General features: G+C 41.6%; 1 long non-coding RNA gene across 1 annotated transcript; it reads left to right on the top strand.

Moving 5' to 3' along the window:
* LOC134564460 (uncharacterized) lies at positions 1–27,182 on the top strand. Its single transcript, XR_010083571.1, has 5 exons — positions 1–77; positions 10,821–10,882; positions 11,651–11,681; positions 12,462–12,616; positions 26,913–27,182. It is a non-coding gene; the product is annotated as an uncharacterized LOC134564460 (long non-coding RNA).

The raw sequence follows: 27,182 nt of genomic DNA, 5'->3' as shown, positions 1-27,182 counted from the left end.
TTCCTGCCCTGCTCTGCTCTGAACCTAGAACTGTCTCCCGAGTCTCTCTCTTACTGGTCAGGCCCTGCTGTGATAAGGTATGGTGTAATTGATTTAATATCAGTAAAGGTATTTCCTCCCTCACCAAATAACTCATTATCAGTTTTGACTTGCAGATCTTGTAGAGCAATAGGATGGTGCTGTCTGCCAGCTTTTGGCCATTGCTTTTGGCTACTGAGTGAATAATGACACCTTTACCATTTACCAGAAATTTCTCCAGAGCAGCAATTTGCAATTTCCTCACTGAGCTATCTCTGTGCAAATCTCATCCTTTATCCCTCACTTCCTTGACCTGTGCATTTGCTTTATGACAGTCTGTGAAATCTTGAATTTTACTGTCATAAGCTGCTGTCCACAGCTGGGCTCTGTCACACTGGTAACTACTAGTGTATCAGGGACTACTTGATTTCTAGGTGCTGTGGGGTCCTGCCCCATTCTCGGCTTTCCACTTTGCAGCTGCCCAGATTTTCCTTACAACTGGCTACTCCACCATCTCTTTCTGTATAGAAATACACATTCACACATCCTGTGTGAATGTGTATTTCTATATCTGGACATTTCTGGTGCATATGACAACATGTCTTGTACACCTCTCTCTTGGGCCTCTGGCAGATTTCCTGATTACTAATGTTTTATCCAACTGCTATTCAAATTTATTCTCAAATGCCTCATTACATCATTTGCACAGCCACACTAATTAAACATGATACTTCTCATGGATTCCAAGCATCAGTTTGGCATATTCCACTTCACTGCAAAACCCCTCTCTCATCGTGCCAGTCTCACTACTGCCATCCCTACACTACCTTCAGTATTTCCTGCACTTCCCAGTCCTGACTGAGCACCAAACTTGTTGAAGCTACCTCTGTCCTTTAGTGGAAGTGAGATAATGGACGTTGTCTCTGCATTACTGGCATTTGACATTTTGTGATAACAGCTCCCTCTATCACCTACCAGAAGGCACTGAATAATAATACTGGGAAAAGAGCCATCCCCTCTAAAAACCTGCAAAATTATCCTAATAAAATCAGTAATGAAATCTAGTTTTAAAATAACACACATCCATCTCCTACATACAGATAAAATGCAGATCTCCATTGACATCCAGTGGATGCCAAATTCATTCCACACTGTGGCTTGAAGATTGACCTTAAAGCATTATCTATTGCTTTTCTTAGGGTAGTGCTCTTCATGTTTAAATTCTTTTAGAGCACCTGACCAGAAAGTTAATATGTTGTGAAAGAAATGCAATATGTAAGGGTTCAGTTGATTAAAGGTACAGAATATAGAAAGTATTGTATTCTGGACATTATTAATTCAAAGGATTACTGACAGCAGTGGTTTCCAAAGAGGAATTTCCAATTTGAATTGGAAAATGAAATATGTTGGTGGAGAGAAATGCTTTTTTATCACAAAAATAAATAGCAACTCCCTTGGTTTAGCTGACAGTTCGCCTTTACCTCCAAAGATAATTGTGTTATTTTGCATGGCTGTCTAAGCACAAAGTTACCATATAGGTTTGTTATGTGCTCACAATATAAAGTAGCATATATGTTAGAGCCCTCTTTATTTTGTGCCAGAGGTCAATTACAGATGAGAGTGGAAGTTAATTATTTTGGGAAGGGCCAACTTGACCTCACAGTTTGTAGTCACTGAGCCATGCAAACGTAAGTAGAACTGGCAAATGCATGTAGGTGTAAATTGAAATTTTTGGTATTAAAATCTACAATCTACCCAAAATGTTTGCCCTCGCATAACATAGGCTGCCCAAGAACTGGGCTTCAGTCTCTGGATGGCTATTATTGAAACCATTCGGGAAAGCTGGAGATCTAAGTCCATTAGAGAGTTTTGGAAGCCCCAAAGAATTTCAAAGGTGTGAGGCTGACTCAGACTTGGCACAGGGCTTTATGCTGTTCATCCACCTGTGGAGCAACTCAAGTTTAGATGCAACAAGATGGCTCTGTTGTATATTGATATCAGGAACTGAGAGAGGGAGGGCTTAACCTGGGAGTTTCTGTGTATTAACTCATTGGGGTGTCACACTGATTGATGCAGCAACACCGTGTGCTGAGCCCACAGAAAGCACTTCAATGCAGGCTCTGTAACAAGAGGGCAGGAGAAAACATTTATGATGTGTTCTCTGCATACTGCAGTGTTCAAAGTGCAAAGGCAATGATATATATGTTTAGAAAATCCTGAGTTTTTGTTGTAGCCATTTTTGTGTGAATTATTGGGAAAGCTTGAAGGAAAACATGACTGTCATTGTCATCTGCTAGTAGGATGCCATTTTTAACCTCCTTTTCATCCCATGGTCATTCTCACTTTTCTTTCTTCCACATGGTTTACCTGCTCTTTTCACATTCTGCAATTTAGGCCTAGCTCTGGTATCAAGAGAATTTCAGTTCTAGTTCTTGATCAAGAATTTTAGTCCAGTTTAGTTACTCTCAGAAACTGTTATTATTTCTATTAGCATTTATTGTTAAAACTAGATTTTCATTTTTCCTAATAGACTGGAACTAAAAGTTTCTTCTGTTTCCTTGTAAAACTCCTAAGAGATATAGCTTGAGTCTCTGCAAAATACATGAAATGAGAAAATAGTTGATCTCTGGATGCAGCAGCCAACATAGTGTGAAATTCAGCTCTGTGATGGCAACAGTATAATTCCATGATATTACCACTCTTTATACAAATGAGCTTTTTAGCTACAGTTCTGTTTTACTTATACCAAAATCATGTTTTAATTTTTCTTAATGGAATGGCCAGTTTTTCAACAGTGTTTTTGTTGGTAAAAATACTTCTGCTTAGTTTTGAGCAGTAGAGTCTGTGGATGGCAGATCCAATTTCCTTTTCCTGAAGAAACACTGCTAATGCATAACTTTTGGAAGAAAATCACCCAATGAGGAGTAGCAGGAATGAAATTACTGAACAACATGAAACAAAATTAGTCAAATGGTCTTAATCTGTTAAAAGTGGAAGATGGGAGTAAACCACTTCTAATCTGAGTTTTTGAGCATGTCTGAAATTTCCCCATGGAGCTGTGAGCAAAAGTGAGTGGGGATGGACATGGAGGCTGGGAACACTGCTTTTACAGGTGTGCTCAGTTCCCAAAGGCCTCAGCTGTTCTTTTTGTTATGCCTGGAAGATATTCCCAAATCAGCACTATTTCCTCTTCGAATACAGAATTAAGTTTTTCAATAATGTAAAATGAAATTAATTTCAGGTCATTTCAACTCAAAAACAGACAAGGGGAGCCCTTAAGGATTTGGTTCCTTCTAGATGAGCTCTTTTGCCTAGAGTTATCCAGATAACAAGGCTCATCAGATCTTCCAGTGAAACTCTTATTTGTGGATGTGTAACTCGTGAGAAGCAGAACTGATGAAATCTTATTTCCTACAATTTTTTTAATGTCCTCTCAGGCTGCCCTGCATTATAAAGAAGTTAAACTAGGTGCCTCCAGACCTCTCAAGCATTAGGATTCAGCAAGGGCCTTGCTCCTGAAAATTGCTTTCACCTGAACTTGTTGGTCATCAGCTAGTGATCCCAACAGCAGAAGAAAACCCTGAACAGCTCTCACTCTGTGCATGACAGAGTCAGTACTGATGCGGAGAACAAAGGTCTCATAAAAGCAAAAGTTCCTCAGTCTCTGGAACATGTAACTCTTGCTTCCTAATCAGCTTTGTGTTTCCTGTAGACTTCCTGTAGACTTCCAGAGGATTGGACTAATCCTTGGTCCTTGTCTGGCACCACCAAGTAAGGCAAAATGCAGGTATAGATTTGTATTTGATGCAAAGGAGAACATGTCTGAATTGACTTGATAAATCTGAATCTAGACCAGGAATCAAACTTGCTCTAAATGCCTTTTAGGTATCAGAGCTCTTAGCTGTTAGTTTTGATTGTTCATAGTAATACTTTGGATTTTATTGTAACTTCTGCATCCTGCAGTGGGATTTTTTAGGTCTCTGCAAAGAGTAATTTCTTGTTCTTTGATCTCCCTCAAACTCATCTCTTTTGCCTACACAAATGATCTGAAGATCTCAAATGAATAGCTGCATGAACTCCCAAAAGTTTGCTTTAACTTGGGGTTCCTTAGTATTAACTGCTCTGCTGTTTGCTGTTAGAGACTGTTTCTCCCTTCAAGGCAGAGGCCACTTCTTGCTGTGGCTGGAAATCAGAAAAGATAAGAGAAAGGTTTTGTGTTTGTTTTCCTTTGTCCCTAGACCTCTGTCTTCTCCTAAGTTATTCTTCATATCTTTGCTTATTTTTCACTGTATTTTGACCTCCCTATCAGCTTGCTTGAAAGTATTGTGTCTCCATTTTTCCAAAATTTCTTCCTGCCCTCATTAAAGGAGATTTTCTCCCTGCAGGGGACCATCACTAGCAGGGGTGGGGGGAGTAGTGAATCTGTGGCTCAGCCCAACACACAGTAAATAAACTAGACAACCAGAAAAATTATTTTGAGGTGTGCAGTGGGTTTGAGATGGCTTCAACCCACCTTCTCCTTCCTGGTGATCAGGGATACCTGTTGTCATGCCAGCTGGCATATTATAGAGATCAGCAGTAGGAATCATGTTGGAATTGTGACTGGACTGTGTACTGCAATTGCTATAATTTGCTACATGTAACGTACATTTGTATTACACTTTCAGTACATTTTCTATTACTCCACTAAATCAGAAATCCATGTGACATGGACTATATTCAAACAAATACATTTGAAATTAAATATTTCATCTACCACGTGTAGACTCTCTAAAAGAACCTTGTCTAACAGAAAAAAGAGGGGGAAAGAAGGCAAGATCAAGATTTAACCTTAGCAATGAGTTCACACTGACCTTGTTCTGGAATGGTCTTGATCTCCAATGGCAATGGATCAAGGCAAAAATTTAGTCTCTAATTCAATGATTTCATGTGGTAATGGATCAAAGCAAACATTTAGTCTTTAAATCCACATAACATGAGGTAGAGTATGCTTTTCTTTCTTAGCACTGGGGACAAGCTAAAAGAATCCATATCACATGTGAAAAATGCCTAGTTAATTTCATAAGCTGGGCTGCACTTATGGTGAGAACAAGAGGCTTGCACAGACAAGACTGGGAATGCACATACTTCAAGGTTAAAGATGGAGCACTCCTTTAAGGGCAGACATACAATGTTAATTTAAGTACTCAAAGTGATTTTGTATAAGCAGGAGGGCAAAGGGACACCAAGTTCTCTTACTTTGTCACTGGGTCATACAATAGAGTAGCTGGAAACCTACTAGAAACTTATAATTAAAGATCTCTGCAGAATATATGAAGGTTCTGCTGAGCTTCCTGCATAATTCTCAGTGAAAGGAGAGGAAAAATTCCTTTGAAAATATAGCAGGCAGTGAATCTCTCCTCTCTGTGTGAGAGAACTCCAGCAGAGCTGCTGAGACCTGATGTCACCGAAGGGATGTAATACTTGAAGTACATCATGTCAAATAAAATATGCAGAAAGCAAGCACAGCCTTAGGCTCATTTCCTTTTAAGCAAACAAATAAAAAACTGTATGGATATGACAGGGGAAAACAACATAGGAAAGAAAGCAAACCTTTCATTCAGGAGTTTGATATACCCAGAAGTCAATTCTGTGGCCACAACAGGACACGGATATTATTTGACCCGAGTTATGGACCACACTCTGTGCTAGCCTCTGTGTTTCTGAGCGTGCAGAATGTGGTAGCCAGAGATGTCTGCTCTTTCAAATTGATTGGTTTGGGTGGACCTGGTTGCCTGTAAAGGATCTCTGTTGCATCTCTTAGGGCTGTTTGCAGATGTGGTTTTACTGTGTGCCTGTGTTCATCCATTCTGAAGAAGGAAGCATAAATAAAGCTTCACAGAAGGATAAATAAAGCTCATTTGCCAGAACATCCCTAGTTGTCACCATGAACTGATCTCCCACCATTGGTGCCGAACCAGTGGATTCAGTGTCTCAGATTTTTGAGCTCAGATATCATCTGGGGGACCCCTTGGGGGGACCTCTGTGATCCCTTGTCATCTTGCTATGCTTCCCCTTCCTGTGTGCTTGTCATCTAGACAAGGTGCATTTAGGTGGCTTGTGAGCAAAAAATGCAGCTTCACCAGATGCAAATAGGTCTCATGTTTTGATCTGCTCCCCCACCATGCTCCCCAAGTTTGTGGTTTAAAAGAATTGTTTCTGTCTTACAATTCCTGTGCTGTGATAAGTCTTCTTGTCCACTAGTCTTTCTGGACCAGAATTTTGTATTTGATCTTCAACAGAAACTGGATAGATGAATTAACGTATCAAAGCAAATAGACCTCTTTTATTACCTTTCCCCCACGTCAGCTAACCTGGAGCTTTTCCAGGAGCAGAAGCCCCTCTATTTATTACATCTTTTTTATGCTGATCAAGGTTTTCCATCTTTGTGTAACAGGACACAGAGCTGGAAATAGGGAGAAGGTGGTTCATACCAATTTCCGTTTGATCTTCTCTTCACCACCCTGCCATTGAAAGGTTTTCCCCACCTCTGCAGTTTGCTACAGTATATAAAATCACTTGCTGCTAACAGTGCTCTGCTGCTCTCTCAATTTTTCTGCAAGGTTTCTTTTTTGGTACTCAGCAACAGATAGACTTGTTCAGCCCAAGAAGTTGTTGGGCTAGAAAAGTAGAGGAAATACTTCATCCGATAAAGACACAGAGGTTAAGCACATTTGTTTCCAGTCTTTTCATTTAGCTTGTCTCTACCACAGATAAAGGACAAATTATAATGTTGCAATGTTCTCATATAGAGGAGGTTTTTTTTATTCCTGGAGCATAGCAGTAGGAATCAGCTTAGAGAAGACTGAGAAAAAGAAGAGGACAAGTTGCTGTGAACTGTCAATGTCCCCTGGCATGGTTGCTGACTTTCTGGATTTTATGAGTAGTTGAAGGTCAGCTCAGTATACCATCTTCTTAAGGCAGGTGCTTCAGTGAGGCTCTGAACTTCCGTGTTTAAAACAAGACTGCCCTCCCAAGTCCACGTTTCCTAACCTTCTGGCTTTGTAAGAAGTGGCAAGACATGTTTTCCTGGTACCAAGGACTTCAAAACTGCTGGGCATTTTTAAATCGCATGCTGCTGATCCTCTTTCTCCAAGTGAAATAGTTGCACTTCCCACTTTGTAGACAATGGGAGTCTTATCACTACTGTGTTAAAAGCAGAGTAATTCCAAAGCTGAGCTGAGCTGTTTTGAAAATCCCTCCTTGAGTTCCCAAGCTTTAATCTCCTGGTCCTGCAAGTAAAGCCTGTACATTCCTTCAGCCCCTCTCTGGCTTTAAAAGAAGTGCACCTTCTTAGTTAGCTTGTGCCTCAAATGTGAAGTGATATGGGGATGAATGAGCAGGGTTTACATGGACTTGGAAGTCACCCTTTAGTTTTTTCATTCTGTTGTCATAGGAACAACCACCTTTGCTTTATGTAGTAAAAATTTATCAGTATATGCCAGCTAAACTTTACAGAGGAGGATGCAACGTGGTTTATCTGGAAGGATGGCAAGGGATGAAAAATAATCATGGTGACTTGAAAACCCAAAAGTGCAATTTTGCACACGGTGCCATTTCTGATTTGCATTCCTCTGTGTACCAATGGCAGGAAAAAAGACATAATTAATGCCATAAAGCATGGACTCCCAATCCCCTTGAGAAACACTCCAACCCCTTCTAGAGTTTTACTTGACATGGTGATATTTAAAAACAGCAATATAGGACCTTGGAAGCCATAGTAACTGTTACTGTACAGAGATACTGTAAAGCACCCTGTGGTGAGATAATGCAAAAGGTGTGTGTGGGCTTTGGGGCTGCCCCTCTGGAAAGTACTTATGATGTGAAGTTGTCAGGGGCAGATGGTGTTTGGTATCTGACTTCGTGTCTCTGTGCTCACAAGAATTGCCTATATTGCCCGGTGCTGCCCTTCTGCAAAGCTGCTATTTCAGGGGTCACTCTAATGACCCACCATGTAGATGTTGTGAAGGAAAGTGGTCTGTCAGGCAGTGCTTCAGGGTGCAAAATCTGGAGTCCTGTGCTCTATGTCAAGCTCCTCTAGAGGCTTACAGTGTTCTGTGGCTTTCTGCTCTCTGCTTGGGTCAGAGTTGTATCTTGGCTCCACTGAAATGTGCCAGGTTTCAGCTAGAGAGGCTAGCAGCAGGGATTCTGCCTGAGAATACTGTGCAAAAATATACTGGGGCCCTGATCTTGCTCAGAGCTTCTAGATTGCTAAAGCAATGTAAAGGTTAGCAAGAATAACTCATTACAGACAGCCAGCAAAGCTATTCCCACCAAAGCTATTCTAGAGTCCTAGGTGGTCTCTGAGGTGTATTTGACCGGCTCCACATACCTCTACCTAATGCAGAGATGTACTTTCACACCAGTTTCTGGCAGGCTTGAGCAATCTGTAAATCACCTCAGGTCCTTAAAACCATGACTACCAGATGACCTCCTGTAGCCAGAGGGAAAACTGCACTCTCTGAGTTGTTGTGGTGTTTCCTACCTTGGGGAAGGTAGCTTTTGTTTTTCCTACAGTATTCAAATGAAGCTAAGTGCCATTAGTATGTTTTTTTGTAACTTCTTCTGGCAGCAGGTGATGGTGAATGGATAAATAAAATTATTTCAGACATAAAGACTTATACCAGTCTGAAGCTATAATGACAATATCAAAAATGTCAGTATATTTCCAGCTTTAGAGAGAAGTGATAGCTTAGTATTACTGCATGGTTTTTTCTGTTTATTGGTTTCTTTTAGCAATATCAAAACAGGTTCAGCTGTTCCCAGCAATATTGAATGAGCCCCTAAAATTTTTTCAGACATACAGTGGTGATTGCCCTCATCCTGGTGATTCAGTGGCTGAAGAGACTCATGGTGCAAGCCTTGTAGAGGATTTTATGCCTTCATCAGTCTCTTAAGGTTCATGTTTTACTGTGCAGATAATTGTATTTGTGTACTGTTGTCATGGTTGCATATGTATGGACCTTCCCATTCTTGAAGACAGAGAGGAAATTTAACAGCATGTCACTGAGTAGGTAAAATCACACAGAGACACATGCCTTTTGAAGCAGTAGGATTCTGTTCTTCCTCTTATATTTTCTCCATCTCCTCTTCTTCCCTGCACTCTCATTTTAATCTGTGTGGCACATCCCTTCCAAGGAGATCCTAAGCTCTTTACCACTAACTTAAAGGTTGATATTTATGAGGACACTACCACAGAGATAAACAGAAGGCCCAGACTAGTGCACAGAGCTTCTGACAGTTCACCTTGCATCTCCCAGATGCACTCCAGTATAAATCTGCATGGATTTGAAGTTTTTTTCCATCCTTGCACCATTTCTTACCAATTGCCTTTTTCTCTGCAGTGTTTACATTCATGAATCTCTGGCCCTTAGATTGTCTTTCCTCTGCTTCCCAGGGGTTTTTACTGATTTCTTTCTTCTAATTGTGTTCATGTCTGCAGTTACAGCAGAGGACGGGTCAGGAAACACAGGCCGTGTCAGAAGAAGGGAAAGGATTAGAGGAACTGTGAATGTCCTTGGCCAAAGTTAGACCTCTAGAGCTGTAGATACCAATTCTGTCCTCCTGATCCTGGATAGGGTTGAGCAACAGCTGGAGGTCGGCAAACCAGCAGACTCCTCTGTCACCATTTGTCATTGAGTAATGAGGCTCTGTTGTATGACAGGGCTGCCAATGATTTCTCTGTCTGGACCTTTTAGGCAGTTTTGTTTATGCTCTTTGTAGCAAAGTGTGATCACAGCAAGCCCCAGCAAAGGTATAGTGTACTGCATTGACATAGGTATGGCAGCCACTGAGGATGCACCAGCAAGGTGCCCACAGCCAAGATAAAAATGCTTCCAGTGAGCTGGATATCTGCTTTGGTGACTAAGGAGGCTAGTTGGGTGTGACCAGCCAGCAAGGCACTTGCTGTTATCTGAGACAATACACTGGTTCTGCACTAGAAGTGGAGGAGAAAGAGGTGGAGGTTTAGAGCAAGTGCTGAAAGCCTTTCTGGTTTCCCTCAGAAATTCATACTTGGCTAATGTGCCAAAACCTGCTGTGCTGCTATTGTGTCCCTGTTGGATCTTTCAAGGCAACACAAAGATGTTGGCATTTGCTGCCAAGGTTCCTCTCCTTTATTTTCTTTGGGTTAGCAAGCAAGTAAGGGGAGTAGCTGTGTCCTGCTGCCACTTTGAGAAGAATGGAAAGAGACAGAAAGCAATTATTCAAGTTAGAATGCGTGCAGAGCATTTTTATTATTGTTATTTATTGTTTTATGGTCACACTAGTAGTGCTGCGCTTCGGAGGACGCAAAGCGAGCCTTCCGCACAGCTTGTGTAAATCACCACGGCTCCATGACACCTTTGGATTTACACCAGTTTGCTTTCTCTACATCCTGGCCCCTGGTTTCAGCCTCCAAAAATTGCCTTGTGCATTTTGAATGTGAAAAATTGGGACAGCAGGCATGATGAACAATAGAGAGGGGATGGGGAGGAAGCAACCCAGCTTGCTGCCTGATACGAGATGCTGGGTGTATGGGCAGAGCATGACCTTCTCTCCTCTCTGATTTGTCATCTGAAAAGCTTTGATAAACCTTTCCATAGAATTCTGACTAATAGTTACGTTGGAGAAGGAAATGCACTTGGGAGGCAGGGCACATTATAAATCCTTGAGGTGAAAATAGCTAAAACAGCTAAATTCCTGTTTGCATTAAAATATGTTGGTTTGTCTGCTTCTCTGGCTGTTTAGCTGCAGAAGTATTTTTATTTCTTTCAAACATGTAGATTAATATCCCCGAGTGCTGCTTTACACCCATGGAAGCTGCTGCAATGCCTGAAGACTCAATGTGAGTAACTCACCCACAGGTTGGGTTTAGCCATGATTTAGAGCCTTTTTTAGTTGTCGTGGTTTTCCATGTCCACATCTCAATGCTTAATATTTCCCAGGGTAGGGAAGTGCAACTATGCAAAATCATGGAGGTGGTTGTAGAGAGTTGGTGAGAAGTTGTGTAAAAAGAATCTTTCCAGGGGGGATGTGTGCAAGGATGTAGTTACTTATTTGTTCTGTTTTGAGGGGCTGGGAATGAGGCTTTATGACTCCTGTCACTTTGGAAAACTTCCCAAGGCCCCCATAGCTGCTCTGTTCTGTGTGCACCTACCACCTTGTTTCCACCAGCTGCCACTGTTCCTGCAGAGGCACAGATTGAGGGTGGCACCCCTGCTCAAAGGAGGGGCAGGCACCACATGGGCTTGCCCTGTTTCCTCCATGCAGGTGCCTCTGGAGTTGTTGCAGGAAAACCAAGGAAAAAGTGGATTGTGTGGGCTGGCTGGAACCAGGGCACTGCCATGGTGATTGGGTTCCTGATCCTTGCAAAAGCCAAAGCAGTTTGTGCTATCAAGATGTGTAGAATAATAAGACAAGGTAGCTTACAAAATTTACCCCTATTAATTTCCAGGGGTTTAAAAATAGCTTAACCTTCATAATTAGTAAAATAAGGCTTTCAATAATCATCCCTAGGGAAAAAGGAACTTCTTTAAAAAAAAAAGCACAAACCCAACAACAAAAAAGCAACCTTAATTTTGCTCCATCTATTCTATGCTTGTTTTTTTGGCAGATTTTACTGCTGTCTCTTCCAAGCAGCCCAGGTAAGGTACCCTGCTCTACCATCAGACAGCGCTTTCTGCAAAATGTCCCTCCGACCTCAGCAGCATTTCTGTAATTCACCTTGAGGGTGCTTATCAGTGTGTTCACTGCCAAAACAACTCTGGAAAGCTTTTTAACTAATCTTTTTAACAAGCTGTGATGTCTGTATTTTCCGCTCTAGATGTTAACATAGCGTTGTAAGTTTTTCATTTCAGCTCGGTTATAGTAGCTCGTGCATTTAGCTGTATCTGTACCCTTGCAGTCTCAATACTGAAGTGACCTAACTTTAACTTAGTTAAAGTGAAGCTAAGCCTGCTGAGGCTTCACACCTAAAATTGTCCTGCTTGCATTTTTGCAAAGCAGAAGTCATAACTTTTCCAAGCCTAATTTGCAGTTTAACTATGCAAAGTTGTAAAGAGATGTATGGAAAGTAACAGAAACTCTCACAGAATTGCAGATTTCTTTTATTGTAAAGAAAAGCCTCAGTCTCTCATTGATCTGAAAGGAGACACTTTTATTCTTGCATTTTTTGTAAAGCCAGAAGTGCAGCCTTTCTGCCTATCAAAACCTGGAAAAAGTATTTGGTGAAATATGCTTCAGTCAGTGAAAGGAAAGCAAAAATTGTGCACTTTACCATAACTAAAAAAAAACCCTACTTCTCAGAGGAGAAAGAAACATTTTGGAAAGAAATATCAAAATGCTTAATTTTGAAAGTAGTTTGTTTGAACACTTTCACTTTTACCTGGACATACTTGTTAGCTAAATTTAATTTGATTTTTCAGATATTCCTTCTTTTTTCTGGTAGTTGGGTTTATATTCATATGAAGACTGCTGTCTAGCAACTGTTAGCATAAGAGAGCTGAGGTATGATCTCCAGAAATAACCTCTGAAACTGAAATTTGCTGTGCATTTGAGCCACCTCCATCACCAAAAGAAAGTAAGTCCCTCCCTAGTCCTGGCTTTTTCCTGAACCTCTTTATGGTCTTTCTGTCGCAGCATGAGTTGTGTTGGGGGGCTGTGTGAAGGATTTGATATTGGTGCAATGGACAGACCCTTTCTTTTGGCATTAGAGAATTACAAAAGTTTGGAAAGGACCTTGAAAGATCATCTGGTCCATCCCTTTGTGGGAAGGGGAGCCTCGATGAGACTGTCTAGCATGCCATCTGATTGCACCTTGAGAACCTCCAGTGATGGATACACTACCACATTCCTGGGGAGGTTGTTCCAGTTACTGGCTGATTGTTTCACTGTAAGAAATTTCTTGCATCCAGATGGAACCCCTCTTGATGCAACCTCTACCTGTTGCCCCTTGTTCGGTCCCTGTGACCCTTGCGCTGAATAATTTCCGTGTTACATGCATCTTTGCAGGAACACGGCGCTTATATCAGCATGCTTATGTCAGGCAGTGAGGTGCTGGGAAGGAAGGACACCTCACTACTTTGCCAGGCAGAAAGAATATTGACAAACATTGCAGGCAGAATTTGTGGTGAGCATCACAGAGTATGGATGAAGCTGTAGAAAGAAAGCCTAGAAAAAACCCACGGAATAACTCAGAGAGAAACAGAGCTCATGAACCCCAATTACCTATGTGTTCATATTTTGAGGAGCAACTTCACATAGGTTTGCTGTGGCTTGGTCAGACAGAGCATTCATGGTACACTCTTCTCCCAGCCAGGGTTTTAAATAGTATTTTCACTCGCTCTCTCGCTAATTCCTGCAAAAACCATGAAAGTTTCTGAGAGCGCTTCCTCCCTGCCAAAGGCTGCGGAAATTGGCTAATGAGCTCAGAGTCAGCAGAGGGGAGCAAAAAGGCACATACAGAGCATTTAACTTGTTTGGAAGCCAAACCACAAACTTACTCCTTGGAGAACACAGTCATGTGACATGAGGAGTTGAATTGCCAGCGGGTGTGGGAGGGAGGTGAGGGGGTTATTACCCTAGCATGCATGGGGATGCCTCAGTGGGTGGGAGACTCCTAAACTTCATCTTTGAAAGAGGCTGCTATTCTAAAACTTCTTTGCTCCCTCTTGTGTCCCATGGTATGACTAAGGGGCCTCGCCAGTCGTGAGGAAAACAGAGTTGGACTCAGATAGTGAAGGCCCCCTGATGCTGTCAGTGGTCCAGGGCGCTGATGCCAGCAGGGCTTCCAAACTGATTTAGAGTGAAATGAAATAGTGAGGAGGGAGACGAGGAGGCATAAATGTTTTTCCCTTGTTAACTTATTTTCCCCATTTGTGCATAAGTTAATGGGATGGAGAGCGGTAGAGCTAAAATAAGTGCATTTGTTGGGAGCTGCATGCTGTGCTGTGAGTTACGGCTGGAAATCGCCCACTGGCCAGTCCATTCCTTCCTGCACTGTGTCACCATGTGCTCTCAGCAGTGCCCAAGGCAGAAGACCCCTGGGAAGTGTAATGAATGTGGTGGGGTGACAAATGCAGATCTGGTCAGTGCACAGAGCAAGGGCCAAGCTGTGCAGCTGCTTTTGCCATCATGACTGTGGTTCAGCACCTGAGCCCATAAAAGTGAGGGATGTCACCAGCCTTGGGGAAGGGAATAACAAAGGGGCAGACTTCCAGCAGGACAGGTCATAGGATATGCTACTTCCTTCAGGAACCAAGAGGGCTGCTCAGAGTATGTGCACTGCTGAATAAGGTTTCACTTCTTACTTTTCCTTTTGCCATCTGAGAGACTCTCTGCTGCATCTTTACCTGGTCTGCAACATGTTATCACAAACATTGTAACACAGTTCTAGTTGTGAAGTGCCTCATGTTTTCCCATGGGGCACATCTCCTGCAGAGACTTCTCTCTGGCCTGCATGTTCTAAATGAAATTCTCATTTTGATGCATCTTCCATCTGCTTAAGTGTTGGCCATAAATAACAACATATTACAAAATTGCCTTCTTGTCAACACACAGATTGTTTATGTGTCATTTCCTCTATCCTTTGTGTTGCTGCAGCTTCCTAGGGAAGGAGGATTTATTGGTATAGCACCATTTGGGAATGGAACCAAATCCTATGGAATATGAAATAAATATAGCTAGTTTTTGGTACTGCATTTTTATTTATTTTTTTATGAGACATCTTCTTTCCTTGACGGCTTTGCATCTCACCATGTGGCATCCACTAGCTTTGCCATATCATCTGTTGTTTAGGGTCTTATATTTCCAGAGTATGTTTACAAGCTGAGTGTAGAACTGTGAACCACAGTCCCACGGTATTTTTGAGTGAAAGCTAATCTGGAATTTCCACTTACTGTAAGCTAATCTTGAATCACCACAGCCTCATTTTGGTGTCAAAATTGAAAGACAGGCTCTATCAAGTTTAAAATGCAGTTGGGAGATTGGTCAAGGGTCATATTAGGAAAGAAACTTCTGTTTCTCTTTTCTATGATCTCTAAATCAAATAGGCTATAAATAAGTACCCTTGACTTAAGTATTGCATTTCTTGTGCCAGTAAATTGTTTAAGCCCTTCCATTCAGAAGGCAGTGGACTTTCTTGTGTGAATGCTGCTTCCCCTTGTGGCTGATTGGGCCTGGCTCTTTGGGGACCAACTGATACTGCCATTGTTCTGAATGCAGAATTTTACAAGAGCTTGCAGTTTTCATGTTGAGCACTTCTGGAATGTTGCTCTGTCTTTGAAATGCTGAAGTATTGTTACTAAAGCTTTTAAAGGCCTTTACTGTCTCAGTGACAAGTGCTCTTGTCCCAGTGAGATTTGCTACAGGTGCAGGGGATACAGTGGGTGCCCGGACTTAGACCATTGGGGTGGTGAAAATGGAGAGCTGGATGTCTGTGCCTTGTGTCCCTGGGCCAGCAGTAGCACAGCTGTCCTTGATGCTGGATCGTGCTATTCCACTTTTGTTTTGTAAAAGCAGGCTTCTTGAAGTCTTGCTTATTGAGAATAATTCTGTATGTGTTATGTGTGTGGCTCATCCTTACAAGCAAACACATTTTCAGAGTTACTTCAAGATGGAAGTGCTTGTCTTTCTTGCTTGCTTTTGTACAAGGATACTTTTGTTCCATCTCCCAGAGGAGTGGAGTCTGGCTGAATGTCGTGGTTGGGGGGGGGAGGTGAATTTTTCCAGGGAGATGTGGGCAGTCCAATCAGTGATCAGCTTTTCTGCTGGCACCTGGGTTGGTCACTCAAAGGTTTGGACACGCCTCTGAGGACACAAAGAGTTAAAAGCAAGAGTCTGGGGGGCTCGGCCTCTTTTCAGATCCTGGTTTCAGCAGAGAGACGTCTCCAGTCTCCTTCCCCCCCCCCCCCGCCCGGCCACGAGGCTGGGTGGGGGAGGGGAAACACGTGGTCGGGCTCAGGTAAGCTGGAGCCCCGGGGGGGGAGAAGAGAAGGGACAGGACTGGAACTGAGCTGCCCCGTCCAGGATAGAGGGGTGGAAAACTGTGGAAGTGCCTTCTGTGTGTGCTCACCCCCTCCTCCCCCCCAAACTCCGGGAGAAGGTGCCCAGCCACGTGGGAGTTGTGGAGCCTGGGAGTGCCTGAGCCTGCAGCCCTGCCGAGAAAAAAAACTGTTAACCCTTGCTTGGCAGAAAGAAACTTTTCTTAGACATTGATTCTCATGACTGGTGGTTTTCGGAGAGAGGGAAGCAGCTTGGGACCGAGATGATAAAGCATGATTGGAAGGAATTCGATGGAAGAATGAGAGGAGTAGCCTTAGAGCTGGACTTTTCTTGCATAATGTCAACCATAGACTGAACTTGAGTCTCTTTTGAACATAAACTGCATTTTTGGGTGGATACAGCTGCCCTTGCTTTTGCTACAGTGACTGGCACTTGAAGAGTTAGAGCGAGCAGAGAAAAGAGGGGGAGGGTGAGGTGGTGCCCTCTGCCCTCAGGGCAGACCTGCTCCTGGAACCCCGGCCCCTGGGTAAAAAGGGGAGAGCTCGGCATGCAGCATCCTTAACAGAGCCCTGTATGTAGTTTTGGCCTATGAGACAGCGGTGAGAGCACTGGACATAGGAAAAAAGAGAGTGTCACCTTAGCAGACTTCTCCGGGCGGTGCTATGGGTGACATGGAAACACATAAGGGGTGGACCCGTGTTTTCTGAGGAACAGTCTGTGGTGCGAGAGAGACTCCTCTCTCCCTTGCTGAATTGAAGATTAGTTTGTTTTTGAGTGGTGATTGTTTAATCTAAAACCCAAGAGTTGGTCTTTGAAGAGTGATGGGTGGGGAGGTAGAAACTGGGAGAAGAAATGTTCTAAGAAGTTTTTATTTCTGTCTCTGTGTGTGTTTAAGAGTATTTCTGTCCCTGTTCTTATGTAATTAATAAAGTTTTGGTAGTTTTTTTTTTGTTTTCAAGATTTAAGCCTGCTCTGCTCTGTTCCTGATCACATCCCACAGGAGTTGTTAGAAAAAACATATATTCATGGGTGCACTAACATCTAGCCAGTGCTAACCCATGACACTGAATAAGCCAGGCATATGCTTTTGGGGGAAAAGACCTCTTTGAAGCATCAAATACTCCTGGCTCTAGACCACTCAGTTGGACCTGGAGAGTTCTGATGATGATTCAAGAACAAAAACTCTGCCTAACAAGGCCTGTTGCCATTTTTATGTAGACATAAGTCTGAGACATGCTGCTAGCCTTTTTAAAACATATGTGACAAAATTGCCAGAATCTGCTGCTCTAACTTTTCCAAAGGGACAGAATTTGGACTGCTTGTTTGCCTTGAAGTTTATTAGATCCTTTGGAGAACAGACAGTGTGGATAGCTGTTCTTAAAAAATTGTTTCCTTTAATCTTCACTGAGCTTTGTTGGCTTTACTGGTGCTATGTTTTACAATTAACACTGGTGGATTTTGTGATGTAGAGATCACTGGCTTAACTCTGTTTCTGTTCAGAACTGCAGTAAGCCTCCCAGAAAATCCCCCTCGTTGTTTCCTTTACCCAGAGCTTGCTTATACAAATGTATACAGAAATTTTCCTTTTCTTGCATGCATGAATTAGTCCCTTGAAAAGAGTTGACACTCATTTTCCATGAAGAGAAAGCTAGAAGGCTTCAAGCTGCTGAGAAGAGAGAAGGTCACCACAGGGTCTGCAGAGTGCAGGGAGGAAATACACAATTTGGCCTCCACTGTGACAGGTGGACACATTCTAGGCACCCCAAGGCTCACACAGAATTTGCAGAGAGCCTTGGAAGTTTGGTTGAAACCCCTGGAGACATGCAGTGAAAGCAAAGCAAGCAGGGGGATTATTTATGATCTGCTTCTCTTCAGGTTTTTTCATTATTGTTTTTTTATTCCTTCAAATGAGAAAGCTGGCTAGTCCTGATTGTTTCCAATGAAAATTTGTCTTTTGAGATTTAAGGATCTCTTCAAATAGCTAAAAATGTTCAGTCTTTTGGGAGCATTTGTTGCTAAAAGCAGAACAAAAACTTCTGGGTGCATTATATTTGTAACATGAAATGGCTCTGTTTTATTCTTAGTATAAATATATCTTTTGGATATATTTATGTTTTATGGAAATATATTTCATAACTGATCTTATGCTGACCAGAAAATAAGTGTCATTAATCACGAGGCAAAACCCTGATGCACAAATTTCTTTTTTAACAATAGTCAAAATAATGTCATTTTAAATAGGGTGAACATTCCTCAGAAATTATTATTTCATTGCCTGCTTAATTTTTACACTGGGATTCTATGGAGATGTATTACAATTTCTGAGTATATTTCTCCACTTTAAGGGTAATGATGATTATCAGAATATCAACATATCGGAAATAGTCTTCCTTTTAAAGAAAGGAGGAAACTTATCCACTATACCCCAGGTGTGTAGTGGATAACATGGGAATTTGTTTACATTTCTGGAAGAAAAGATTAAGAAAAAGCATTCCAACAGAAAAGGACAGAGGATTAGACTTTCTGCTCAGGATCTGAGGTATCTGTGGCTGGTCTTTAATTGCCAGTCAGGCAGAGACATTGATCAGGAGTGACATGGGCAAAACTGAGTTTGCCTTGAGGTGGAAGTTTGCCCTGTAACTTCTAGATGTCTCCTCCATCCCCGTGGGTGCATGATAGTTCCATGCACTATGGACTTCCTGACAGCCATTACTTCTCATTGGATATGTGTGATTTTTGTCTCCCTGTACAGAGAATAAGCTTTATGCTTAACAAAATGAGGAACTATTTAAGAAGGGGAAAAAAAGAGAAAAGTGGATAGATTCCCAAATCAAATGCTAATTAATTATAAAACTCTCTGATTCTGCATAGGTTTATGTTGCTCTTTTGTTCTTTTCTATGTGTATTTTCTCATAGGGCTTTAGTTGAATGATCTAGCTTTAGTGCTTTTCCTGTAGAATCACTGTCTCAGCCTGAGCAGTGATTGCAGAACTGGTAGGAGCTTACTGTTGGTTGTTCTTCATGCTCAAAATCAGTCCCTGTACATTGTCTGCTTCACACTCTCTTGCTGTAAAAGCAAGGCATCTTTATTTTCCAAAAGATACTTCCAGTGTTGTTTCCTGCAGTAATATGGAGTAATCGGTTAAGTGAATTATCAGTCAGTGCAACTCACTGTTATTATCTTCACCCTGCACCTGACATAGTCAGAGAGACAAGCTAAAATCAGTAAAAATTTAAATTAACCATTTCAATTCAGTTATTTGATTGTGCAAATTCTTACTTTCTGCTGTGGTGTTGAACAGCAGTCTCTAGGCAACGCAGAAGTTTGAGTTACTTGCTGCTCTTTGACAAGGCAGTTCAACCTAAGTGTTCAGAAAATGAGATGCATACTGTTAAAGATCATGCAAAACTTTATGGTTGACAAACATTATAGATATAAAAATGTAGTGTCCCAAGTTATGACCTTCACACTCTCTTTCATGCTACTAAGGTCCTACTGGACAAAAATGAAAGAGCCATGACATGCATGCTGCTGTGTTTTATTTTCCTTGTAGTCCTGAAAAGCAGCTCCAGGGAAAAGAGTGATACTACCATGTGTGCCATTTCTTGTGTGGATGTTTATTGCTAACACATTAAAGCAAAGTCGCAGACTGAAGCAAAACATGGGGAATACATTTGTGCTACTATTTTTCAGTACATCTAATGTTAGACTTGCTAACAAGTCCCTGCCCAGTGTTCACTGCATGGGCTTTTTTCATTGTTAGCTACCTCCTGTTAGGTGTTTGATGCTGTAGGAAACAGTGGTGTCAGCACAGAGCCTTGTCCTCATGTGTAACTCATGAAAGAGTGCCCTTTCTGATGTAGGACTGCAGGTTCTCTTACTGTGACTAAGGTCTGCTCAGCTGTCCCGTTGAGCAGAGCTTTTCCCCCTTGCTTCATTTCCTGCATTCTGCTTATTGAGATTCCCCTGTATTTTTGTGCATGCTCAGGGTTTGGCCCTCCTACTCCTGCAGTTAGAGTTCCTGCATGATAATGAAAAACAACTTCATAACACTTTTACTGCTTTGGGATGGAGGCAGAGATGCTGTTCTGAGGACCATTTTAAGCATGTTTTATATACAGTTCTGAAACCTAGGCTACTAAGAAGAGTGAAGCCATCCCCAGTGTAGCAGCCAACAGTTTTGACTCAATAATTTCTGTAAAACAGAGACTTATCAGACATTTTCACCTGGTTTTCTTTTTAGTATTTTAAAATTGTTTCTGTCTTGGAGAAATGTGTACAAATGGGCCCTCTCTTTCAGACTTGTTCACAAAGACAGCTCTTAGCATGATACAGATCACTCTGTTTCACTGTTCAAAAATGTGTAGCATTTATAGACCAGCATATTCAATTAAGCTGCTGCTTTATGGGAGTCTATTTAGAACTTCTCAGTCCATTGCTAACCTGTTGATGAGTTACTGGGTGAACCTTGTGCTTGCCAGCCAGTTCTCTGGTGTGTCTTGCTGTCTCCCCACTAAGTGAAGTTGTATTTCTGTGTGATACAGAGATGAGGATGCTTCACGGACAGTGCTTTTCATCTGTGTGCAGTGGGATGATGTACAAGAGAAGTCTCGAGTCCTTGGTCCCCTATGTTGTAGGGCAACCTGATTTGTGAGGCTGTGAAATGCTTAGTACAAGGTCTGTCCTACTCTGGCAAAACTCGAGCTTTAACAAGCTGCTTGCCGGACAATGTGTCTGTGGAGTATTTTCCATGCAGTTCCTGACCTTTTAGCAGTCTTTGTATGCAAAGCCCAAAAAAGTTCCCTGCTCTCCTTAATACCTGGCAACTAAGGAACTTTACAGCTTTATTGCTGCTTTCTCCTATTATTCTGTGCTGGATTGAAAGTTGCATCTTCTAGGAGTGCTGCTTTGTTTTTGATCTCACAGATAAAGCTGAGGGTAGAGGACCTGGAACCAAGACTGGGTACACTGAGAACAAAGTGAACAGGAGCAGAACTATGTTTCTCTGTTACATTCATTTCCAGATAGCCAAACAATGAGCTTCAGGACTTCAGAAAACTATTGCTATTGTTTTCTGACACTTCAGAAGTGGCTCCACAAGCACCATTACCATTCGAGCATTTGATAGAAGGGTGATCTTCACTTATGGGCTGCTGATGCATACATCAATATGAAAGATGAATTTTCCGCTCAGACACTCCCCAGCTTATTGTAGCAGAAAATTGTGCTTGGTGCTACATTGTTTCTTTTGCTGTACAGTCTGTGTTATATTTCCAATGCTTGAATCAGGGTTACAGATTTCTAGAGTTATGCGATGACAGCATAACCTTGGAACTATTTTAACAGTGTGGCAGGTAATAGAGGCCCCAAATTTACATTTGGTAATAAAAAAATGGCCTCTATAAAATTTAATATGGACACAGAAATATTATTAAGACTTTGCAAGTCATTGCAATAGAAAAGTTCCCCTACAAGGTTTTCTGTCCAAAGGCAGCACTTGCAGTGGTGGTTTCCTCACTTGGGTTAAATGTGCCATTGTAGTATTCAGTCTTACCGGGTGATGGTAACAGAAGGAAGTGCTGGCAAAAATAAATTTGATTTTTATTGTTGGCTTAGTTTCAATAATCTAGGAAGCTATTAATAACTTCAGCTACTTGAATAATTTATAAGATGCATCTCTGGGTTTTTTTCACATTAATTATTTGATCATTACCCCTGATTATTTTTGTTTTGTAATTACAGTGGTGCCTAGAGTGTCAAATTAAGTTGAGGGTCTCTTATTCATCTGCTAAGATGGAGTTCTTTCCTAAAGAAGCTGTAATCTAAATGCTGTGATAGAGAAGAAAAAAGATAAAACAGTTTGCTCAGGGTTATAGCAAAGTCTCTGGCAAAGCTCAGTTGTCATCTTGGAATCCTTAATGCCAAAATGACAGACTGGAGGTTTGTCTTTAATATCTGAGATGGTGGTATTTAATAGAGCTGAGAAGTCTAGCAGGATAAATGTTGCCATGCCTCGTGGGGCTGTCCTCTTTTAGCCCGCCCTGGCTAGCCCTGGCTCCAGGGACAGACAAGGTACGGTTCGGTATGTGGCAAACCGAGCCCATCCTGTGACAAGACCTCTGCTGCTGCAGGAAGTGGCAACACCGGTGAGGAAAGAAAGGAGGACTCTGGAGTGGATACTCACAGAGGTTTATTGGCAGCCCCGAAAGAACTGCCTCACCCTCAGGAACCTGCCACAGCAGAGCCCCGAGCAACTGAGAACAGCAGCTTTACAGGGGGAGGAGAAAAGGAAGGGAACAAGGAACCAGCCGGTTGGGATGTTCTGGGGAGTGGCTCCGCTGATGAGGGACATTCAGAGGGCCCAAGGGTAGGGAGAGGGGGGGACCTCCCCCGGCCCTGGCCTAGCTCTCGACTCTCAGCTTCGAGGTTTCTGGAACCCGGGAGGGGCCCTCAGGTGACAGGCAGGGCTCGAAGGGAGGGAAAAATGACAGACAAACAGTGAGGAGGTGGGGAACAACCGGGACAAACCAAGATGAAATATAACTGGGGTACATGCAACAAACCAACCATTAACAATTAAAATAAACAATAAAATCCATTTTGTGCCAGTGGGAATGAATCTATGAAGGCTTGGATGTGAGGACTAATTTAACAGCTTTTCCTGAAGCATTTGTCAGCCATAGCTTGACCCCAAGGCATGGACCAAAGGTCTCTGACTCTATCACATGAGGTGGTTCTAAGGCTGAACTCAGCAAAATTCAGTATAAGTTTTAGATTCATCTGCATGCTTTCAATTGCCCTGACAAGAAAAACTGTTGAAACTGTCTAATTACATTTCTGTGGTTTTATGTTGCTTACTGTAATTTGTTGTCTTGATTTAACTTATGTACAGTGTTTGCAATTGTAGCTGAAGTTTGAGAATTCAATAAATTATGAGATTGACTTATTCCCATTAAAAAAGTAATTTTGAAATAAGATTGCTCCTCTGTCATGCTGTAATTGAAGACTGAAACATAATGAGTGCAAACGATTGTTCTGTGGATTTCAACAAGCCATTACAAAAATGGGAAAAAACCCTCTGAAAACCACAAACTCACTCTTTCTGCTTCAGTTTAACAGCAAATTCAGAAATATAACTGCTCATTGAAATCGAAACAAGTGGCTTTGTTGTGTTTAAGACCAAAAAACCAGAACTGAATTAAAATATTTTATAAATAAGGTAATTTGCTTGGAGATGTATACTATTGTTCTCTGCCTTTTAGTATTACAGACCTTTTCCAGTTCCCTGTTGACTTAGTCAGAACAACAGAGATCCTTTGTGCTTGCAGTTAGATTTTGGTGTAAGCCAGTGAGCAGGAGACATCAGTCCCAGAGGATGATTCAATCTCTGTGTTTTGGAAGGCTGTGAATGAACCGAACTTTGGTGTAGTTTTTCTCTCTCTATTAGACCACCTTAGAGTAGAAACGACATGAACGCATAAGACTGAAATGTCTTATAATTGAGTTTTAGGAAAACGAGGAATAATTTCTGGGAAAATAAATATTGCACAATTAGGGTGGTGTTTTTTGGTTTTTTTTTTTGTTTTGTTTTGTTTTGTTTTGTTTTTTTGTTTGTTTTTTTTTTTTTTTTTTTGGAAATTGCATGGAATCCCAGAAAAAATTTTCAGGGATGAATCGCAGTGGCCAGGTACTCATTTCCTCCTATCTGAGAGAGGATATATTTGTGGGGTTTTTTTGGTGTACATTTATTTGAAATTTCTTTTAAAACCTGACAGCAGCCAAGATTCCAAATATCACCAAATAATCAATTTCCCTGTTTTAGTGGTCTCTGACCCCTTGAAGTTCCAGTTGCAATTAGGAAGATGATCTTGAAACTAAAAAGCTAACTTGTGTTTTTTGTGTGCACTCGTGCCAAGTTTTGTAATTTGTAGGAGAACCACTAGGCATCTATGCTGTAAGGGATGCCTGGAAGTGTTTTGCTGTTGCAAAGAGATTTACTGTATGTACCAAGACAGAAGACTTGTCTCATTCTTCATATGTCTCAGTGTTTGGAGGATTAAAATTCAGGTGTGTTATGTGTTGTTGTGTGTATTTGTGTGGTGTTTCATTTTGGTTGTGTCTTAAATACATTATTTTGACATTTGCACATTCCTTGGCTCATGACCAAGGTTTCTTTGCTGTGTGTGGACAGATATTTGGATATGGAAGCATCAGTGCTTTTGAGGGGAATAGTTACCTCATTTTAAGCAGTAGTGGAGTCTCACATGCCTGTGTCCAGAACGGTATTACAGAGTTTGACCTGTCATTAATAGGAATGCCTAGTAATGCAAGAGATGTCTTGAATCCTTTGAAACATACAATGTTACAGCTACGCCAGAGTAAAAATCAGTTTCCTGCTGCAGGACCTGGCCTCTAATCATCAATTCCTACAACAAAATCACTCCAGTGAGCCTAAACCTTTGTGACACCTGGGTTCTATCCCATTAGGTTTCATTGGTTTGTCGGTCACACCTTTTCAGTGTGCTTAGCTGGACAGGTATTCACTCCATCACCCAGAGGGAAAGTGGCTGGCTGGGAATATGGTAATGAGTGACGTAATTACAGAGGTCACCAGGCAGCCTGGCTCTGTATCAGGACACGTGTGACTTCTTGATTATTCCCAGGTTACCAATGTTTTAGGTCTGTTTATTTTCAGTAAAGCATTATTGGTGCATGAAATTACTGCTAAGATCTCAAGAGGTTCCAGAGGAGAATGTTAATATTGTTAGGATTTTGCACTTAGGAAAGGAAGCTGGCAAAATGTGCACAAAGGTAGGGAGGCACGGTCTAATTATAAGCCCAATTAAAGTATCTGAAGGAATAAAAAGCATAGTCTAAGAGGTAACATAGACAAAACAGAAAACAAATCCATCTCTGCACTGTGATTTCTGTGACAGAAACCAGATTGTGCTCTGGTTTTACAAGAGCATTGAGATTCCTTAACAAGAATACTCAGGAAAAGAGAAGGATATAAAGTAAACCCATTATAGAAATTTTTTTGTGTAGTAGTCAGAGGGGTGATGGTGGAATTGTGTGCACCCAGCAGTCGGAAAAAGGTTGGTTTCTAGGCCCCCAGACATCCCCCCAGCTCCACTCCCAAGACCAGCAGGGCTTCCCTGTGCTTACTCTTTCTTAGCAGAGATAATAATATATGTGTAGGACCCTGAACACTGGCTCAGCCACCGGGGCTAAGTGATGCAACTGAAGACCAGAGTTAAGAGCATTGAAGGTGTCAGACATGTTTTAAATGGATTAAACAGAGTGGAAGCTGTCTGTTTATACATCTCAGCAGGTCAGACTGAAGCTTAACAAAATGTTTAATGCATGTGCTTAAATCCCTTCCTGTATCGTAGAGCAATGGTAGTTCATCTGTAACATTCAGTGTGTGGAAGCTTCAGTGGAGGTGCTGTGCTGTCTGACTTGCAGGCCCTAGGCTCACATGCTGGTTTTAGACATACATTTTCCTTTCTCCTTGCGTAACTCCTTGCTATTTACCATGCTTGTTTAGCTGAAGTGCTGCCATCAGCCAAAATATCAGTATGTTTCCTGAGACTGAAGTTAGCTGCCTCTAACAGTTTGTAGATACAGATGGGTGTTTCACAGCTGAACTCCAGTGGAACCGAGTCCCTTTCTGTTTGGGAAGGCAGTTCAGCTAAGAAGTGCCCTGCAGCTAGAGTCAGGGATTTGTTCTACTTATTCCTGTGGATGTCACAGAGGATCACTTATTCACAAGGATCCTTGTGTTTTCCTGGCTTCTCAGGAGGGTTGCTTTTTAAACATTTATTTTGGTACCAGTGTTAAAGGTGGCATTGCATTCACCTGTGTTTTCATTCATTCAAATACATGGGATTATTTTATTATTATTATTATTATTATTATTATTATTATTATTATTATTATTATTGTTGTTATTATTATTATTATTTAGTTATTTCTTTAGTTATCTCTTCAGCTATGTAGTGGAAGAGGTTTCTGGGCTAGAATGGAATTTGGTTTTTACCTTTTGCTTAGTGAGATAATTTTTTCCCCAGAGCTCTTATTTATTGTTCTTGTCTTTAGCCTTTGCTACTTAGTAGCATATTCTAAAGAGGGAAAAAAACTGTGACACGCAAGTTGTCTGCACAAAAAGTAAGATTACGGAGTGGATGGGTAAATTTCTTCAAGGGAGAGGAAAGAAAGAAAAGGGCAAAGGAAGGCTGGAGTGTCGAAGAAGATGGAGGAGGAGTTTTCTGAAGAAATGAAGGCAGTAGTCAGGCTCTTCTCCTGGGTCAGCAGTCCATAACTATGGGTTCTAGAATTGCCATCTGCATTAGGGAAGTGACATGTTTCACTTAAGGGTCTCCTTGTCTTGGTGAATATGCAATTCTTGAGGAGCATCGTGGTATTCTTTGGTCCTTGCCAGATACAAGAGCTGAACATTCAGTTGCTCTGAGATTCACATGGAGAGTTTGTACATTCACCATGTGTTCCATGAGCTCGTTTCAAACACCCCTTTGATGAAGTACGATCGCCATGGCCAGCACAGTCACATTTCATGCTGTGTGACTCAGGGCAAACTGGAATGCAAAGGCCAAGCACTGATGTTTTTTGTAGGATTCTGTGAGACATTTAATAGAGAAACCAAAAGAGAACCCTACTCCAGGGTAAGGGGAGACAGCAGGGTTTACCAAAGACTTGGGTAGAATCTCTGATCCTGGATATTTTTTAATTGCTACTGGATGTTTTTCCACATGATCTCCTCATTCAAGTGTACTTTAATTTAGGAGAATAGTTTTCCTAAGGTCAGGTACAGTAATTGTTGATGTATTTCATGTCTTTTTTTACATTTCTATAGGCACTTAAGGAAATGGTTTCAGGGAATGCCAAACACAAGAAGACATAGAGACAAGAGGATTTGTGCTGAATGAAGACCAGACTGAAAGCCACTGAAGCACAGTTCTCCACAATAATAGCTGTGTGTACCTGACATCATAAAGTGTTTGTGTCAACCATATTGTCTCATTTTTTCAGCTGTGAAAGAAAGCATAGATTTTTCAAGAGTTTACAAATCAATAGTCAAGAGACATTTCCATTCAGAAATGCCAATAAAATAGCCTAACATCTA

This window comes from Prinia subflava, chromosome Z (assembly GCF_021018805.1).
Source record: "Prinia subflava isolate CZ2003 ecotype Zambia chromosome Z, Cam_Psub_1.2, whole genome shotgun sequence".
NCBI classification, from domain to species: Eukaryota; Metazoa; Chordata; class Aves; order Passeriformes; family Cisticolidae; genus Prinia; species Prinia subflava.
This window is presented reverse-complemented; position numbering and strand designations above follow the sequence as displayed.